Consider the following 19645-nt stretch of genomic DNA (forward strand, 5'->3'; position numbering starts at 1 on the left):
GGGATGCAAGGATCTTCTTCATCATTGCCCATCTACTATATTATGTACAAAGGCCTTCTAGTCTTGTCTTCTCTTTGATGCTTGGTCATTAGATTCGATCAATTTAGCTCTATTTTGCCATGAAAATGCAAGGTTTGCACTCCTCTCCTACCAAGGAAACAAAACCTCAAAGAATATGCAAAACAAAGGACTAAAGATAGTAAATGACCCAAATATGCACTAAAAAGCATAGGAACGAGGCTAATTTGGGGACTAAATATGCTCAAATATTGATCACATCAAATATCCCCAAACCGAACCTTTGCTCGTCCCGAGTAAAGAGGTGACAAAACTAGGACCCTTATTTAAACTATCCTACTAATATAACCGATATGAGACAATTAGCGGGTCTCACTTCACCCCTTCAACTCACAATAAGACAACCATGAGGTAGGATGACTTCTTGCAAGGCAAGGTGGGTCTTGCCAAAATGGCGACACATCCAAGCATTAAAGTACACAAAATCAAGTAGTGGATGCATCTACAAAAGAATAGCCACTTTCCTCATCTAAGTGGCGGAAATTATCTATAGGGGAGGCAATTCAAGGGTACACACTCCTTCATAGATATGGTTTCTTAAAACTACTAAGCCTAGAAGGATACCAATAAATCACCTCCAAGTTGTGTCAAGCTAGGGTACCTTTGTCCTCAATCGTTAAATGCTTTTGTCAAGAATAGACTCCCTATGGTGTTAGAAACACTGGAGGATCGCGGAATTCCCCTTCTTGCCTAGACAAGAAGAAGGGTCGTCCCCTCTCTACCATGCACAAAAATGGATACGATGGATAAAGAAATCAATTGTAATTGAGTTTCATTTGGGAGTTTGCTTTTTGTTAATGTTTTTCCCCCTAATTTCTTGTGGCTTTTGACATTTGAGAACACTTTATTTTTACCATTTCTTTTGATGTTTGGCATTTCCAACACTTGACAATTTTTCAACTTTTTGCATTTTCTTTTGAACATTTTCAAAGTCACCCCAATTAGTAACGAGGGTGCCTTATATTTGAAGCATAGGAGTTTTTATTTTTGTTACTCCTTTTTTCTTTTGATGCATTTGCAAACCTTTTTTTGACTATTCATTTAATTTCTTGAACTCAATTTGAATGATTTTTGTGCCCATTCCCTTTTGATGACAAAATGTATGGTAGAACATGGATGAATGATGGTTGTATGGTTTCAAGGGTCACCTTGGAATAAACGGTAGCCAAGTAGTTATCACACCACAAGGTACTCTTGACTAGGCCTTAATCCATGGGTCAAAGGATACTAGCATGACACATCCTAGGGTGTTTTACAAGTATTCTAACAAGCAAAGTCTTAAGAAGAAAAAGCATCTACTAGGGCCTATATACACTTGTCAAGCTTCCCAAATAGACGGTTTCACAAAATTTTTCCTAAATGCAACTATATGCCATGATGCAACTAACATATATACATCCTAATGCATATGCTTCTACCAACTAATATGCCAAATAATCTAAATGCAATCCTAAATTCACATTGTTTTTACCGCATCAATCAAAATAAAGCCACATAGTCATTAAAATAAAGAGGAAAAAGGAGATTGGAAAGATCATACCATGCGGTCTTCAATATCCTCATGTCTCGGATATGGCGTAGTCAATCAATGTGAACAAGGACGAACAAACACAATATATACAAAACAATATATACAAATCTATACTAAAAAGGAATGAACATGTTTTTGGATTTTCAGTTTTTCAATTTTTTTGGATTTTTCAAAATTTTTGATCTTTTTGGATTTTGAATAAAAGTCAAGTTAGAATTTCCCATCCCCACACTAGTATGGGCATTGTCCTCAATGGCCAATACGATAGGAAACTATACAATGAATATGCACGATTTCTAAACTAAATGCAAGCTATACTATATGATGCATGTGTTTTTGTTATGGCGGAGAGCATAATTTAAATTAGCTCCCGATGCATATGCATGGACTTCCCCAAACCAAAATAGACATTATTTCTAATGTCATGAATTTCGGGGGAGTTTATGCACATGGAATGCAATGCATGAAACTAAAGATTGTCATTTTGGATTTTACAAGTCGGGAACAAAGATAAAGAACACCTTAATGAAGCCAAGGTGTTAGTCTTCTAATGTTGCTAGGACTCCACAAAATAAATGATCAAGATAAAATTAAAAACAAGAGAAGTAGATAAACCATAAAGGAGGTGTAAGAATGTAGGAGCCTCCAAAGTTTGCTAATCCTCACCCATTGTATCATCATCATCATCATCTCTTGAGGCATCATCAACCTCCATAGATGTGGAATCATGTCCACTCTCACTGTCACTTGCTTGTTCTTCCTCACTTTCATCTTCCTCTTCTTGAGCTTCTTCTTCTTGAACCTCTTGTTCTTGAACCTCTTCTTCTTGAACCTCTTCTAGGTCACCACCCTCTCCAACAACCATCTCCTCTCCACCCGGTCCACCACTACTTGGAATGCTAGGAAAGAATACTTCCCTATCCGCCCAACTAGGCAAAGGACAAGACGGATCATTGTAAGCTTGCTTGTGCATTTTCCTCATGAGTAGTGTCAAGTAGTCATTTCCCACTTCGGCATCCTTGGGTTTGAACTCTTGATATTCAAATGGGTAAGGTGGGGTGATAATGAAGTGTTAGAGTTAGTGTCCTCCACAATAGTGTGTTTACATAATAAATCTCATTAAAGGAATATTATTATATATTTAATTATTTGATCCTCGTCAATTGATTAACGTAAATCGATAACGGTTGGCTGACTAGAGTTTGACGTTATTGTCATGAGACGGCGGTGATCAACTGACCCCTTTCGGTCACACCTATAGGAACGAACCCCAATTGATAACTAATTAATTGTATGAGATAGAACTTATTTAGTCCCTTGATTTGTAGACTAAAAGGTTATTTTAGAGAGATTTCGAGTTGCGAACTCGAGGCACGACAGTTATTATTTAATTATGAGATAATTGAATAATAAATTATGGGAGACGGGTTTTAGTTAATTAATTGTTAATTCACTAAAATTGTACTAATTGATTAATGCGATTAATATTAGTACGTAAAATAATATGTGTAGCGGCACACGTATATTTACGAAGTGATTTGGACGAAATTAATTGGAAGCATTTAAACATGAAACGATGTTTAAATAAAATTTACACGTATTTGTGCGACAAATATAAGAACCAAAATGGACCCGTAAATGGGACATTGGACAGTGTAAATGGAGTGTAATGGATGATCATGATCATTACACTTTGCTTATTTTTCTTCCATAATTGTCATGTGATCATTATGTGTGTCATAATGTGTTGGACAATAAAATAAGGAAAATGAATCCTACACTCCACTACTACACACTCTACCCGCCACTTCCTCCTATATACTCCAAGTTTTGTTAATTTTTATATTACTTTACTTGTACACTATTTTGCATGTGAATAAAACTTGTTGGTATTTCTCTCTAAAATTATTATACATCATTTACTAAGAAGTTAGTAATCAAAATATTATTACTAAGAGTGTTAGTAATATTACAAATATTATCAAGGTTAAGTTTTACAAATATCTAGTTAATATTTATAAGTTTATTTGGGTGATTTGTTCTTGGGTGCAACTTGAAGGAGACTTTCTTTTTGACAGTTTTTCTAGGAGGATCATCCTTTTGTTTTAAGCTCAAGAACAATCAAGATAGGAGATCTTGATTGTGCCCATATTACCATAAATATCAATGTAAGGAAATTGTTTTTCCTTAATCTTAAATTTTATGCTTTTATATTTGCATGCATGTTACATAGATCACTAAATGAACATATTATGAGATAATTTGTTTTTAATTAGAGAGTCTAATTAGAATCTATGATCTTTTATGGAGGAGGAGGGCTCGGCAATTTCGCCCCTTTGTTGTTGAATGATATACTCGGTCTCTTCGGAGAGTGGGAGAAGGTAGTTCGGTCGGTGAACATTCAATCGGCAAATTTTCGAAGGCAAGGTGAAGGATCTAGCTTCATTTGTTAACCACCCATATTTATCGTCAAGAGTGTCATGCTTGACCCACTTGAACTTGTGAATCATGGTGTCCATATCAACAAGATGGGTAACTAGTCCTCCATTGACAATAAAGGCGGCGCCTTCTTTGCCACAATCGACATTAAGCCATCGTTCAACCAAAAGTCTTAGAGCATTGTATGGCTTGGTAAATTACCTCCCAATGTTCAAGGCCGACTCAAGAAGAATACAATCGAGTTCCCATCCAAAGAGGAGCGGGGTCATACTTGATAGGAGTCTTTGTATATTTCGGATTATCACTAAGGCCTAATATCTTACCCAATTCGCCATAAGTTATGCGTCTATCAACATTTTCAAGACGAAACTCGATGTTGGTTCGAGTCTCCACCCTTGTGACTTTCAAAGAACTTAAAAATTCCAAGGTGAGGGAGGGGTATGTCAATTCTTTCATCGTAAACAATTTACCCAATCCCATAGACTCAAAGAAGGTTTTGGTTTGTTCAAGAACACCCAATTTTGACAATGCATCTTCACAAATAAACTTAGTAGGCATGATGGTTTTCTTAGCAAAGAGAACAAATTTCTCCCTATGAGAGTCGGAAGTGAAAGTTACCTCCGGATAATTAGATAATTGTTCAATGACCGGAGTTGTTGATGTTGTAGCTTCCATAGGGGGATCTTGTTGTTGGACCTCCAACCTTGCCTCATGGACTACCAATGCCTTTGACAATTGCTTTGCTTGAAGAGCTAGTTGCTTTTTGGAAAGTGTCTTCTTTGGGGGTGCCTTGTTACCTCCTTTAGTTCTTGCCATTCTCCTTTGCTTGATTACACCAATGAAAGATTGAAATCTTCAATTTTTAGTTATACCCAAATCAATTTAGGATGAATGAATGTTGCTTTGTATCCTAAAAATCGACTCAAAGGTTGAAGATTTTGGTGTTTGAATCACTTGTTGTTGCAAAAGGAGTGATTAATTTTTGTTGTGAGGAAGTTTGGATTTGATTTTGTTGAGTTTGGTTGAGGAAATTTGATTTTGTTGATGGAGAGGATGAGGGTTTTTTGGATTTTTGGATAGTGGGTAGTGTTTGTATGTTGAAGAAATGAGAATGAATGGGAGAAAGGGGTTTAAAATGAACCGTTATATTTGAAAGTGCAGTAGAGGACGAGCAGACCAGGCATCGGGACGAGCGGATTCTTCAATGTTTGGCTCAGGAAAAGACGCCACAGGACGAGCGTCTTGCTTCTAAGACAAGCGGATTCCTGTGTAGGGACGAGCGTCTTTCTGGGTGGATGCTCGGATTCCTTTACAGAGAAAATCCCAGATTTTTGCCATTAGAAAGACGAGCGTCTTTTGTGATGGACGACCGTCCAGAATGAGACGAGCGGATTCTCAGCTGAGACGCTCGGATTCTTTTACAGACTAGTTTTTGTATTCTACAGCTCTACCGGACGAGCGTCTGGTGACCTTGGACGCTCGGGTTTTTTATGACGAGCGGATTATCCGTTTGGACGCTCGGATTCCTCCTTGACCACACGGATTCAGGTCCATCTGGGGGTACTTTGTAACCCGTGTCATTTTCATTCTTCAATTCACGTGTTCTTCATTGTAGGGGCACTAAAAAGGCAAGAATAGCCTAGGCAATTACTATCCCCACACTAAGGTAAAGCACTACACATCAATAAAATCATAAGTCCCTCCCTCACTTCTCTAAAAATGATGAATATCTTGATCAAGGCACAAAAATAAATCCAAAAATGACAAAAATGCAATGTAATAATTGAAATACAAGTTAGGGAGTTAGAATATTTACAAATGGTGGTTTAGGGAGGACTCCACCAAACTCTCATCCAATGTGAGATGTCAAGGGGGCATGTTCAAGGTGTTGTTGATGTTACTCAACACCTTGAAGAAGTAGTCGAAAGCTTGCTCATTATCATGATAAAGGTCCTCAATAGATTTTTGCACTTGTTGTTCTCCATGATGGTCTTGGTTCATAGCATTACCAATATAGGGATTGAATATCCCTTCGAACTCATCATCCCAAAGACCGCAAACTTCATCTACTTGATCATTAAAAATTTCTTGAGTTGATAGAGACAACTCTCCTTTTTTCTTGTCTTGGCCAATGAGGCCATCTTCTTCACTTGTCATGAGTGAGCTTTTCAAGCTCACATTGTTGCTATTTCCTTGCTCTTTTGATGGAGCATCTTCCACTTTCTTTTTCCATTCCAACTTCTTCCTATCATCCTTCCGGCTATAGTGATCAACCATAAAGCACGGCTCATTCAATCGGGGAGCTCTCATGGTCTTGTCAATATTGAAAGTAATGGTTTCATTTCCCACTTCAAGGGTGAGTTCTCCATGCTTTACATCGATCACTGCTCCCGCGGTGTGCAAGAAAGGTCTTCCTAAGATAATAGGAATGTTGGAGTCTTCTTCCATGTCAACAATAACAAAATCCACCGGGATGAAGAATTTTCCAATTATCATGGGAACATCTTGTAACACCCCCATATCTAGAGGAACCTTAACTAGGCCTTCCTTAGCATATAAGGGCGTTACCATCTCGGTTGCCCGAGGAAAGTAATTATCAAACGTCAATAAAAGAACTATTAAGTTATATTACAAGTGATTTAAACCAAAATACGATGCAAAGGTACAACTCAAAGACTACTCGCTATGACCATCATATCTCGTGAAGACTCATCCCTGCCCGGACTTCAGCTATCACCAACATCAACACCTGCTAAGACCGACTGCTCACCATAAGGGATCACGGCAGACACATAACAAACAAACAACCACACAAGGTCAGTACTGAGACAAGATAAGACAACGGCAACTAGAAACAACGATACAAACAATGATATTGATCCCAACCGCAATCACAATAATCCAACCAAACCTGTCACTGACTGTCCACTGGACCAGCCCTGCCAGTGGGGGACCGCAGCCGTTCCCACCTAAGCCCCGCTCATCATACCGAGCGATAACCCTGTCCCATTAATGTGCACATCCCCTCCCGTGGCGGGTTCCACGAAGGGCGAAACTAGGGCGTGAAGTCACTCCCGCAAGTGACCCCACTCAGCCGAGAACGCATCTCGAGAACCATCAACAGCAATCACAACCACAAACACAATCGTCACAATACAATCACGATACTAATCAATCACAATACAACCACACGACCGACCCACTAGACCATCTACAGAAACTGAGTAGGCGAACCTACCTTTAAGCAACCGCAACCAATCCACGCCGACGATAACATATCCAAATGACCAAGCAAAGCCTATAACCACCATACAAACATCTATTACTAACAAGCAAACCCTAACTATAGAGACAAAGGCACGGATGATGATTGTGACATTCCTATTAGGGAAAAACTCAGCAAAAGACCGCTACCCGACTCAAGAGACGCTCTCCTAAGGCACAAGAATCCTCAAAAGGCTTCCATGGAGGTTTTGAGGTGAAGGGAAGGGAAAGGGGCGACTGAAGGATAGGAGGAAAGTGGCGGAAGTGATATGCGGATTTAACAAAACGCGATATAAAACCCTCGCTGAAAACCCGGTACTCGATCGAGTACCCAACCTACTCGATCGAGTGGCCCCCTACTCGATCGAGTACCCTAGCTACTCGATCGAGTAGCCTCTACTCTATCGAGTACCACTCTTACCACGCAGCTCAAACAGGTTTTGGCACACTTTCCTAGGACTACTTCCGCTCCCAAGGTCGGTCAACGATGGTCAAAGGGTCCCTAAAAGGGCGGGTATTACAGTCTTCCCCCCTTAAAAAGAACTTCGTCCCCGAAGTTCACCTCACCCATCTCCCGCTCGAGACACGAGAACAACACGTCCTCAATCATCTTCCCGCTCAACCCATTACTCCCTGGAAATATCATTTCCCCCCCCATGTCATCATCATCACCGTCCATACTTATATCCAATGACTTTTACTACTATCATGCAAGCACTATTACCGTTAACCGTTACTTTATACACATATAAACATCAAACCCGCAACGCGAATCACCACCCACGATCACCCGACGTACAACGTCAACTATCAAACTATCGATCTAGAACATGTCTCATATCAACTTTCACGTGATACAACTAATGCCACCATGTTACTTGGCAACGCGATTCGAGTACGATTTATCACACTATAACTATTCTTCATGACCACACTCCCTTAAGAACTAAAGCAAATCGTTATACTTTTTTTTTTTTTACATGATACCAACTACATTATAAACAATTACGAACAACGTTATAACAAGCTATAAACAATTACCAACAACGTTATAACAAGCTATAAACAATTACCAACAACGTTATAACAAGCAAAACATTATTCAAAGGCAACCTTTTTATTTCGCGACATTACTCTTCCCCTCTAAAAAGGAACTTCGTCCCCGAAGTTCACCACCCCAATATCAACGCGTATTACTTATTATTTGTATCTTAATCTTTAAAGAAAACCATATTATTTGTTGTGGACATTACTCGCTAATTATACAGTCGTTAACTTAGAAATCATACGCAAGTCACCGGAATAACTAGTTACCGTTGACAACCCACGTTAAAATGATATGCACACATATAGGCGAAGTTACTACTCCAATAAATAGATCGTAATGAGGCGTATGCAATAGTAACAAGAAATTATTAACTCTTCACTAATCGTAACAAGAAATTATTACCGCTTCACTAATTGAAACAAATATGCTTATAAAACTTCAATCATGACTTGTAACATATGAAATTAACGGTTCAAAGGTGTTACTACGCACTCACAACTACTTTAAACATTAAACTCGCAATTATAAAACAATTGAACATTTTTAAATTTCAAAAACCTCCTGTAACAGTGCTACTCGATCGAGTAACTAGCGGTACTCGATCGAGTGCCATGCTACTCGATCGAGTGTCTTGGCTACTCGATCGAGTGGCCTACAGGTCAGAAACTGTTTCTCATTTCATCCTGTAGCTACTCGATAGAGTACGGGGTACTCTGTCGAGTACCTACAGGCCAATTCCTCATAAAACCTGTCACGAGTGAACACCCATGCGCATATTTGTCATATGAAACCGAGTCGGGACGACTCCCCGACTTCTAATATCCTGCAATCTGTTAGAATATCAAATCCGGCCTTATGTCCAATCATACAAATCCAACTAAGTCTCAATAATAAAAGGAAACAACTACCAAAGTCTAACAACAATATCACCATCTAACATCAACTACTATCAACGAAGATAAGAACGAGGAGTATCACTCCTCCTGTTGCTGCTGCTGCTGCTCGAACATCACCTCATCATTACCACCACCACCTCCAGCCATACCCGCACCTGATGAGCCCACTCCCGCATCACCTCCTGTTCTCGCTCCCGGCCCACGTACCATGGAGTCAAGCCACCGTAAGGGAAGGACCGAGGTGCCCCCACGTCGACTGATCCACCCCGTAGGAATGGAAAACCCCTGTGTAGTCCCCGACTCCACTCCACCACACCGGATGCGGTCCCTCGGTCCTTATCCCCTGAGCGTAGGCCATCTCGTGCATGTTCCGGAGTGTCAAGGTAGATGACACTCTCTCCTCCAGGTAACTGGATCGCGTCTCCGGGGTGTCGAGGTAAGGGTAGCATGGAAAAGATCGTTCTTCGCTGCGGTGCTCACGGCCGTGGCCTAGTCTCCGAGGCCCTCTCTCTCACTCGACGGGGTCCCCTCACCACTCAAGGCCTCTCTGCCGCCTGAACTCCCGCATTCTCGCCCTTCGTCGGCTCCGGCATCTCCTCAAGGATGGTACCGTCGATGAGATAGGTCTGTAGCTGGCGGGGTCCGTCGTCATCCTCCTCCTCCTCGTCATCGGAGTCCACCGTCACTACCATCGGCTCCAAGGGCTCCGTGGGTGGGAGGTGCTCAGGAGCTGGAATCTTCATCCAACTCATCCCATGCACTCTCCATGCTAGGCTGCCGTCAGCCAAGGTCCTCAACCATTTCAGGTCGAGATAGTATTCACAATCCATGGTAGGCACTGGGGTAGCTAGAGGCACGTACGCCAAAGAAGCCTCAAAGGAGGTTAGCTTTTCAAATTCTAACCGAGTGGCAATAGCACCACAACTCGTGTGCGGAAGAGGAAGAAGCCATCAAGGCAAGGGCAAAGACAAAACTATAGAAGGAGCATTAAAGACCACTTTCCTGGCCCGCTCCGGGTTGAGGTACGACATCAAAAGTAAAACCTCATGGTTATTCAATTTACTGATATCCTTTCGGTCATAGAGGAGGTTCGAAAGAGAACGGAGAAAGACCCTCAAGGTAATATGCTCAACATCATTAATCAAAGATGTTGCTCGAGGTGGGAGCTTGCTTCCCCGTCAAGCAAGGCATTAGGCGGCGACGCCGCACTCACCGGAATGTCAAGAAAGGAGTCCTTGGGAGGCTTGGCCAACCCAAGGTGAGAGGCAAACAGTCCATAGTCAACAAAAACTGGTATTAATCAATCTAAACTCGACAATCGCCCGCTGGTCATAGTTAAAAGAGCTCATGAACTCCAAGGTAAGAAAAGGGTAAGTATGCTTCCTCAGCCTATACAAACCCGTAAAACCCAAGGTCTCGAATATGTGACGGACATCCGTCTCTATCTCCAACTCCTCTAATACACTGGTGTCTATACACTTTGTAGGTCTCAATTTGCGTTTTTGTAAAGCTACAAAATGCTCCCTTTGCTTGAAGTCAACAAAAACAACTGTAGGGTATTCGGGGACTGTGGGTACCACAGGTCCACTTCCTTCCCCTAACTCAGGTAGTTTACCCCTCCCCCGTTTACTCTGGCGGGTTCCAAGGTTCAGTCTCGGCATCTGCTTTAGGTATAAGGTCAAACAATTTGTATAAAACATGTAGGCATATACTTCATACAATTTGAGTTCTATCTACTTAGCAAGTTCCCTAACTCATCAAGCAGTTCAATAATTGAAGCACATAAATCATGCCCTTAAACTTAGATGCTCAGCTAGGTACACGCATTTCATTAATGGTTTCCTCAATTTTAACATATAGTCTCAGTTTGTAGCCACTTATAAACCGCAATTATGAAAATTTGGCGTGTGAACACATATTCTCAGCAATTCGAATATCCTAGCATGCTTCTAAAGGTCGTTCCATTTACATTGCTACTTACATGTCACTAATTCAAGAGAAAGAATAATTTATGGTATATCACCATCACTTTCATATTATGTTCAACACTCAACTAAAATTTTCAGACGGTCTCTACAGCTGTGAAAATTTCGGCATATATTCATCACTCATCGATTCTATTAGCATAATGAAGTTCAACTCATGCTTATACTGTCAATTACAACATCAATTTTTCAATTATAAATCCCGAATTTCCATTTAAGGCACTTTTAAGACGGAGTTTTAAGGCAACTTTCTAAGGGTAAAATCATCAAAATCTATCCTCCAACATGATATAAACGATACTTAAGGCTCAATTCTACCATCTAACCATTGTAAAACAACCAAAAATCGATTTCAATTTTGGAAACCCTAGAAATTTCGAGTTCAATTTTGCAATTTCTAATCTAATTTACAGCAATTAACTACCAACAAACATGGAAAGAAGGCATGTGAATCATGTTTCAACAATTAAAAGCACCAAATTGGTCATTATCATCGAAAATTTCAGATTGTTTTACTTTCCTAGCACATTCAAAGCAATAAACCATGTACATTAGGAAGAATAGCATACCTTGATTGATGAACAAAGTAGAGAAACGAACTTAAACTAAGAAATCAACCCCAAGAATCACTACTAACCCAAGAGAAAGAGAGGATTTGAGAGGAGACAAGGAATTGAGGGTGATTTAGGTATAAGTGTGTCGAAATATAGCGAATAAGAGGAAAAAATAGAAAGATGAAGGGTTTTAAGAAAACCCGTAGGAATTACTGCACAGTAACCTACTCGATCGAGTGCCTGGGGTACTCGATCGAGTACCACCCTACTCGATCGAGTAGGAGCTAAATTATCGAGTAACTGCAGAAGTTTTCCACATCTCGACATCATAGCTTCCTAATTAGATCGAGTGAGGTCTACTCGGTCAAGTAAGCACTCGCACTCGGTCAAGTATAGTTACGTACTCGGTCTGAACACTAAGTAACTCGAAGATACCTGCAAAACAACGCCGCGTGTCGGTTCCAAACTAAGTTCGGGATCCGACACTAATTATCACATTCAATCACGTTTTGTAACCATTGTCACACAAAATACAACCCTTCAACAACTAAGAGACGTATCACGTTACGTTATACAAATTACCCAACTCGGTCTACCTGTCACCGAGTTATTTATGAACCTAGTCGTGTCATTTTATTACACTTAAACTTACTTTACGTGCTATTACTAAACTCGTGTTTACTTCAAATTGAAACGTATAATTTATATTAATTCCTCCTTTCACTTATCACCTAATTATACACCTTGCAACCCACTTATTCAATTATGTCTTACATTCTATCCCAAGCAATCTATCTTGTATAAATCAAATACTACGCAGCGGAAAAATTTCAACTAAATAGCAAAGCATAAACACATTACCACATACCGTGATTCGGATTATTACTCATCTATACTATAATTATCATTATAGTCATCGCGGTAGGATTTATAATCTCACGTACAACTTCCGTCATCATTAATTTTTTTTTTTTTATGGCAAACACCTACGTGTTCACTATTCATATTACACATTCGATTTCACACTTTCACGCATCTCCATGACGTATAATCTCGTCACATAACTCCTAGCTATCATATAAGCTCACTAATCATCCAACGAGCTCCAATAATCTCATCACTAATTACCATACTCGGCCCAAACATTACTATCACACCTCTATTAATTCTAACAAAACTTAACCGGAGGTAGTTCCGGCACAATTAACATACATAGCACACATAGACACACGGACTCCACATTCCCATCCCATGTGACTGGCTTAAGCGTCATGGGGCCAAGATTTTGAAATGAGAGCGCCTACTCACCCAAAATCTAGCATCAGCCGGGGCTCCCATTTCACATACACCAGGTTCATTTTATTAGACTCTCTCTACGTTCATTATGTTCATTGGTTACAGGTTCCAAAATCGTCGCTCTGATACCACTTTGTAACACCCCCATATCCAGAGGAACCTTAGCTAGGCCTTCCTTAGCATATAAGGGCGTTACCATCTCGGTTGCCCGAGGAAAGTAATTATCAAACGTCAATAAAAGAACTATTAAGTTATATTACAAGTGATTTAAACCAAAATACGATGCAAAGGTACAACTCAAAGACTACTCGCTATGACCATCATATCTCGTGAAGACTCATCCCTGCCCGGACTTCAGCTATCACCAACATCAACACCTGCTAAGACCGACTGCTCACCATAAGGGATCACGGCAGACACATAACAAACAAACAACCACACAAGGTCAGTACTGAGACAAGATAAGACAACGGCAACTACAAACAACGATACAAACAATGATATTGATCCCAACCGCAATCACAATAATCCAACCAAACCTGTCACTGACTGTCCACTGGACCAGCCCTGCCAGTGGAGGACCGCAGCCGTTCCCACCTAAGCCCCGCTCATCATACCGAGCGATAACCCTGTCCCATTAATGTGCACATCCCCTCCCGTGGCGGGTTCCACGAAGGGCGAAACTAGGGCGTGAAGTCACTCCCGCAAGTGACCCCACTCAGCCGAGAACGCATCTCGAGAACCATCAACAGCAATCACAACCACAAACACAATCGTCACAATACAATCACGATACTAATCAATCACAATACAACCACACGACCGACCCACTAGACCATCTACAGAAACTGAGTAGGCGAACCTACCTTTAAGCAACCGCAACCAATCCACGCCGACAGATAACATATCCAGCGACCAAGCAAAGCCTATAACCACCATACAAACATCTATTACTAACAAGCAAACCCTAACTATAGAGACAAAGGCACGGATGATGATTGTGACATACCTATTAGGGAAAAACTCAGCAAAAGACCGCTACCCGACTCAAGAGACGCTCTCCTAAGGCACAAGAATCCTCAAAAGGCTTCCATGGAGGTTTTGAGGTGAAGGGAAGGGAAAGGGGCGACTGAAGGATAGGAGGAAAGTGGCGGAAGTGATATGCGGATTTAACAAAACGCGATATAAAACCCTCGCTGAAAACCCTATACTCGATCGAGTACCCAACCTACTCGATCGAGTGGCCCCCTACTCGATCGAGTACCCTAGCTACTCGATCGAGTAGCCTCTACTCTATCGAGTACCACTCTTACCACGCAGCTCAAACAGGTTTTGGCACACTTTCCTAGGACTACTTCCGCTCCCAAGGTCGGTCAACGATGGTCAAAGGGTCCCTAAAAGGGCGGGTATTACACATCTTCCCATATCCCTAAAGGTGTCTTTGTTGATCTATCCGCCCTTTTAAGCGTGATGTTGGTACATTTGAGTTCTCCCATTCCTAGCCTCTTGCTAACCGAATATGGCATGACACTAACACTTGCCTCAAGGTCACATAGAGCTTTCTTGATTGTAGTGTAAGCAATAGTGCATGGAATGGAGAAGCATCCCGGATCCTTGAGTTTTGGAGGTGAGCTCCCTTGAAGGATGGCACTACTCACCTTAGTGAAGTCAATAGTCTCAAGCTTCCGGATTGATTTCTTCTTCGTAAGGATGTCCTTCATGTACTTTGCATAGGCCGGAACGTGATTGATCAATTCCGTGAAAGGAATCGAGACTTCTGAATTCTTCACAATCTCCATGAATTTTCCAAGTTGGTCATCATACTTAGGCTTAGCTTGACGACTCGGGAATGGAAGTCTAATCACAATGGGCTCCTTCTCTTTGGCCTTTTCTTCACATTTATTTGAAACTTCTTGATTGGTGGGTTCTTCTTCCCTAGAGTTTTGCACAACTCTTTCCTTTTCACTAGCTTCCACAACTTCATCCTCAACTTGTTTCTTTGGTCCTTCATATCTCGTACCACTCCTCAAGTGAATGGCACTAACTGTTTCATGTCTCGGGGGATTACTTTGAGGTGGTAATTGCCCCTTTTGCCTTTGAGAGTTTGAAGATGCTAGTTGGGTCAATTGGGTTTCCAACATTTTTGTGTGGGCTAGGATGTTGTTGATGGTGATGTCTTTTGCTTGGCTATGTTTTTGCATTTGAGTGAAAAATTCCTGTTGATTCTTTTGCATTTGGAGGACCGCTTTTTGAACATCAAAAACTTGGTCATTTTGTTGATTGTATGGAGTTTGATTTTGATAACCTTGGTTTTGATTGTAAAAGGGTCTTTGATTTTGGTTTCTCATGGGAGGTGGGGTGTATGTTGGTTGAGGGTTTTGAACATTTTGGCTTTTGTATGAGAGTTTTGGGTGGAATTTGGTGTTTTCATTGTAATAGTTGGAATAAGGGGTACCACTTTTGTATGCTTGAAAAGCATTCACTTGCTCATTTGTTCCCCTACATTCACTTTGGTCATGTCCCGAAGTTCCACAATTCTTACATATCCCACTTGGGATTGATGAAGATGCCACCATGGCATTAACATGATGCTTTGGTGATTTTGAGGCTTCTTCAAGTTTAGCCATAGCCTTCTCGAACTTCAAGTTGATAGTATCAATATGAGCACTGAGTTGAGCACCTAATTGAGTAATAGAGTCCACTTCATGCTTTCCTCCTCTAGTAGCCTTGCGAGGCCTACTATATTGTGAATTATGGACCGCCATTTCCTCAATCTTGTTCCAAGTTTGATTATCGTCAACTTCGGTGAACATACCATTTGATCCCATGTTGAGAATGTTTCTCGAGTCTTCATAAAGACCATTCCAAAATTGTTGTACCAAGAACCACTCGCTAAGTCCATGATGAGGACATGAGCGATAAATTCCTTTGAATCGCTCCCAAGCTTCATACAAAGATTCTTCGTCCCTTTGCTTAAAACCCGTAATTTGAGCTCTTAGCATGTTATTCTTTTCCGGAGGGTAGAATTTTTTGTAGAAAGCTAGAGCCAACTTCTTCCAAGAGTTAATTCCAAGAGTAGCCTTATCAAGGCTTTTCAACCATTGTTTTGCGGTGCCAATTAGAGAAAAAGGAAATAAGACCCATCGAATTTGGTCTTGAGTCACTCCGGTTTGTGAAATCGCATCACAATAGTCACAAAAAGTTTCCATGTGGGAATGAGGGTCTTCACTAGGCATCCCCCCAAATTGGCTTCTTTCGACTAATTGGATAAATGCGGATTTTGCAATGAAATTTCCGGTTAAGTGTTGTGGTGTGGGAGTACCATTGGGTAGGTTCTCCTCGGTTGGTACGGAATGTGATGAAAATTTAGGCATTGTGGGTTGATTGTGTGATTGATTTTGTGTTGGGTTCTCCTCACCTTCTCTTGCAAAAGGGTTGATGAACTCAATAGTATTTGGTTGAATATCTACAACCTCACCAATACCTCTCAAAGTGTTTCTAGCAAGTCTTCTATTGGTTGTCAAAGTCCTTTCAATTTCGTGATCGATGGGTAACAAGTTACCTTGTGATCTTCTAGACATGCAAAATATCAAACAACTCGAAAATAATTAGAACAAACCTTGAGGAGTTTTACTTCCCCAAGCCAAAGAAAGACACAACTAATAACAATCAAAGAAAATCAAATCAGGTTAACACCTTCCCCGGCAACGACGCCATTTTTGGTCGGTCCGCTTTGAGCTTAGATTTCGGTTACTTGTCATTAGGAGCACCTAGACCAAAACAATATTTATCACCTCACAAACAACTCTACTATTAGTAAAGAGGCAAGTAAAGGTCGGATCCCAAGGGACAGGTATTGATGTAGGATTTTCGATTGCAAGTAGTGGTGTCTAGGGGTGTCATGATTTGGGTTGAGATGGGAAGATCACTAAACTAAATAACAATAAAAGTAAACAAGCAAGATGACTAAAATGAGATGTAAACAATTGATTAAAAGCACTAGGGTGTCATGAGTTCATAGGGGATTCATGGAAATTGACCATACAAACATTTTCTCAAATTATAAGCAAGCAATTATTGTTGTGATAGGATCGAGTTGGTTTATATCTTATAATCCTAGAAAGGTTTGGGTCCCGGAGCCGAATCAATTTGATTGTACAACACCTACAAGTCGACTTAATCCTCCCTACTCAACTATATGCATGGTCTAATGAGACTCGAGTTGGTTTATGTCTTACAAGTCTCATTGAAAAGGTAAGTGATGGGTAAAAAAATGCAAGGATTCATAGGCTCGCATTTCATCAAACATAACATGTGCATAAGTTGAGATCACAACAAGCAAGCAAATAAATTATGAAAACATATTAAATTAAGCATGAATCATTCCCCGTGTTGGTTTCTCATAATTACCCATTAACCCTAGTTAAGGAAACTACTCACTCATTATCAAGTTTAACATGTTAACAAGGTTGTCAATCATATTAATAAAGCAAAACATGATGAATAAATGAAGATGATTAACAATATTTAAAAAGGGATTAAGAGAATTTTACCTAATGATGACTCCAAAATAATAATGCAAAGAATAAAAGAAGTACTTGTTGATTGATGGAAGGTTGTCAATCTCCCAATAAACCCAAATAATCTTCAATTACCCAAAATAAAAGATGAACAAAAGAGAAATTAAGGAAATGACATTTGTATTAATATTTGATTAGAAGTTGATTACAAGATTATAGAGAGATTAGGATAATATAAACTACACTAAAGATTGATAAGAAGAACATGATAATCTAATTAGACTAATGGGGTATTTATAGTGGGGATTAGGTGCACAAATTAGGGTTACTAAGGGCTTAAATGACGATTAAGTCCTTGAGGAATCGCTCCTCTCAAGAAAAGATGCGGGTCTCCTTTTAGCTAGTCTTCCAAAAATATGCGCATCTTCAATGGAAGGAAGAAGTGGACGTGTCCCTCTGGAGTAGAATCTGAGTGTCCAAGAGTCGGGACGGGCGGATTGGGGAGTTGCTGGACGGGCGTCTGGGTGGTTTGGACTAGCGTCCTGGGAAGCTGCTGGACGGGCGTCTGGGTGGCTTGGACGAGCATCCTGGGAAGCTGCTGGACGGGCGTCCCGATGGTTTGGATGAGCGGATTCCGCCTCAGCTTCCTTTTCTTCTTTTCTTCTTCCAACAATCCTCCTGGATTTTATCGGGGATGCAAGGATTTTCTTCATCATTGCCCATCTACTATATTATGTACAAAGGCCTTCTAGTCTTGTCTTCTCTTTGATGCTTGGTCATTAGATTCGATCAATTTAGGTCTATTTTGCCATGAAAATGCAAGGTTTGCACTCCTCTCCTACCAAGGAAACAAAACCTCAAAGAATATGCAAAACAAAGGACTAAAGATAGTAAATGACCCAAATATGCACTAAAAAGCATAGGAACGAGGCTAATTTGGGGACTAAATATGCTCAAATATTTATCACATCAGTTTCCCCTAATTCCCCATTAACCCTAGTTAAGGAAACTACTCACTCATTATCAAGTTTAACATGCTTACAAGGTTGTCAATCATATTAACAAAGCAAAACATGATGAATAAATGAAGATGATTAACAATAATTAAAAAGGGATTAAGAGAATTATACCTAATGATGATTCCAAAATAATAAGCAAAGAGTAATAGAAGTACTTGATGAATGATTGGAAGGTTGTCAATCCTCCAAATAAACCCCAAATAATCTTCAATTACCCAAAATAAATGATGAACAATAGAGAAATTAAGGAAATGAGATTTGTATTAATGCCTAATTAAAAGTTGATTACTAGATTAAAGAGAGATTAGAAGAACATAAATTATATTAAGGATTTTTTCTAATCTAATTAGTACAATGGGGTATTTATAGTGGGGATTAGGTACATAAATTAGGGTTACTAAGGGCTTAAATGACGATTAAGACCCTTAAGAAAAGTTGAGGAAATGCTCCTCTCGAAAAAAGATTCGAGTTTCCTTTTTGCTAGTCTTTCAGAAATATGCGCATCCTGAGTAGAACAATGAGAAGGCGTGCTGTACTGGATGACAATCCGAGCGGCCAAGGGGTCGGGACGAGCGGATTGTGGGGGATGGACGAGCGGATTGGCTGGAGGGACGCTCGGATTGTGGAGGTGTTGGACGAGCGGATTGGCTGGAGGGACGCTCGTTTTGTGGAGGTTGGACGAGCGTCCCGATGCTGCGACGACCGGATTCTAGTTCAGCAAGCTTTTTCTTCTTTTCTTCTTTTCTTCTTCCAACAATCCTCAAGGATCTTGTCGGAAATGCAAGGATCGTCTTCATCATTGCCCATTATTTACAAAGGCCTTCTAGTCTTGTTTTCACATTGATGCTTGGTCATTAGATTCGATCAATTTAGCTCCATTTTGCCATTAAAATGCAAGGTTTGCACTCCTCTCCTACCAAGGAAACAAAACCTCAAAGAATATGCAAAACAAAGGACTAAAGATAGTAAATGACCCAATTATGCACTAAAAAGCATAGGAACGAGGCTAATTCGG

General features: G+C 40.4%; 1 protein-coding gene and 1 non-coding gene across 2 annotated transcripts in view; both read left to right on the top strand.

Annotated features, from left to right (window-relative positions):
• Positions 1 to 3480: 3480 nt before the first annotated feature.
• The window catches only part of LOC141598370 (uncharacterized), an 85940-nt gene continuing 69775 nt past the window's right edge, over positions 3481 to 19645 (top strand). The window contains exon 1 of the mRNA XM_074418138.1: positions 3481 to 3777. The gene's annotated coding sequence lies outside the window, so the exon portion shown is untranslated. The remainder of the gene's footprint in view (positions 3778 to 19645) is intronic.
• Positions 15987 to 16093, top strand: LOC141602973 (small nucleolar RNA R71). The gene has a single exon (XR_012524875.1). It is a non-coding gene; the product is annotated as a small nucleolar RNA R71 (small nucleolar RNA).

This window comes from Silene latifolia, chromosome 9, assembly GCF_048544455.1.
Source record: "Silene latifolia isolate original U9 population chromosome 9, ASM4854445v1, whole genome shotgun sequence".
Classification (NCBI taxonomy): Eukaryota; Viridiplantae; Streptophyta; class Magnoliopsida; order Caryophyllales; family Caryophyllaceae; genus Silene; species Silene latifolia.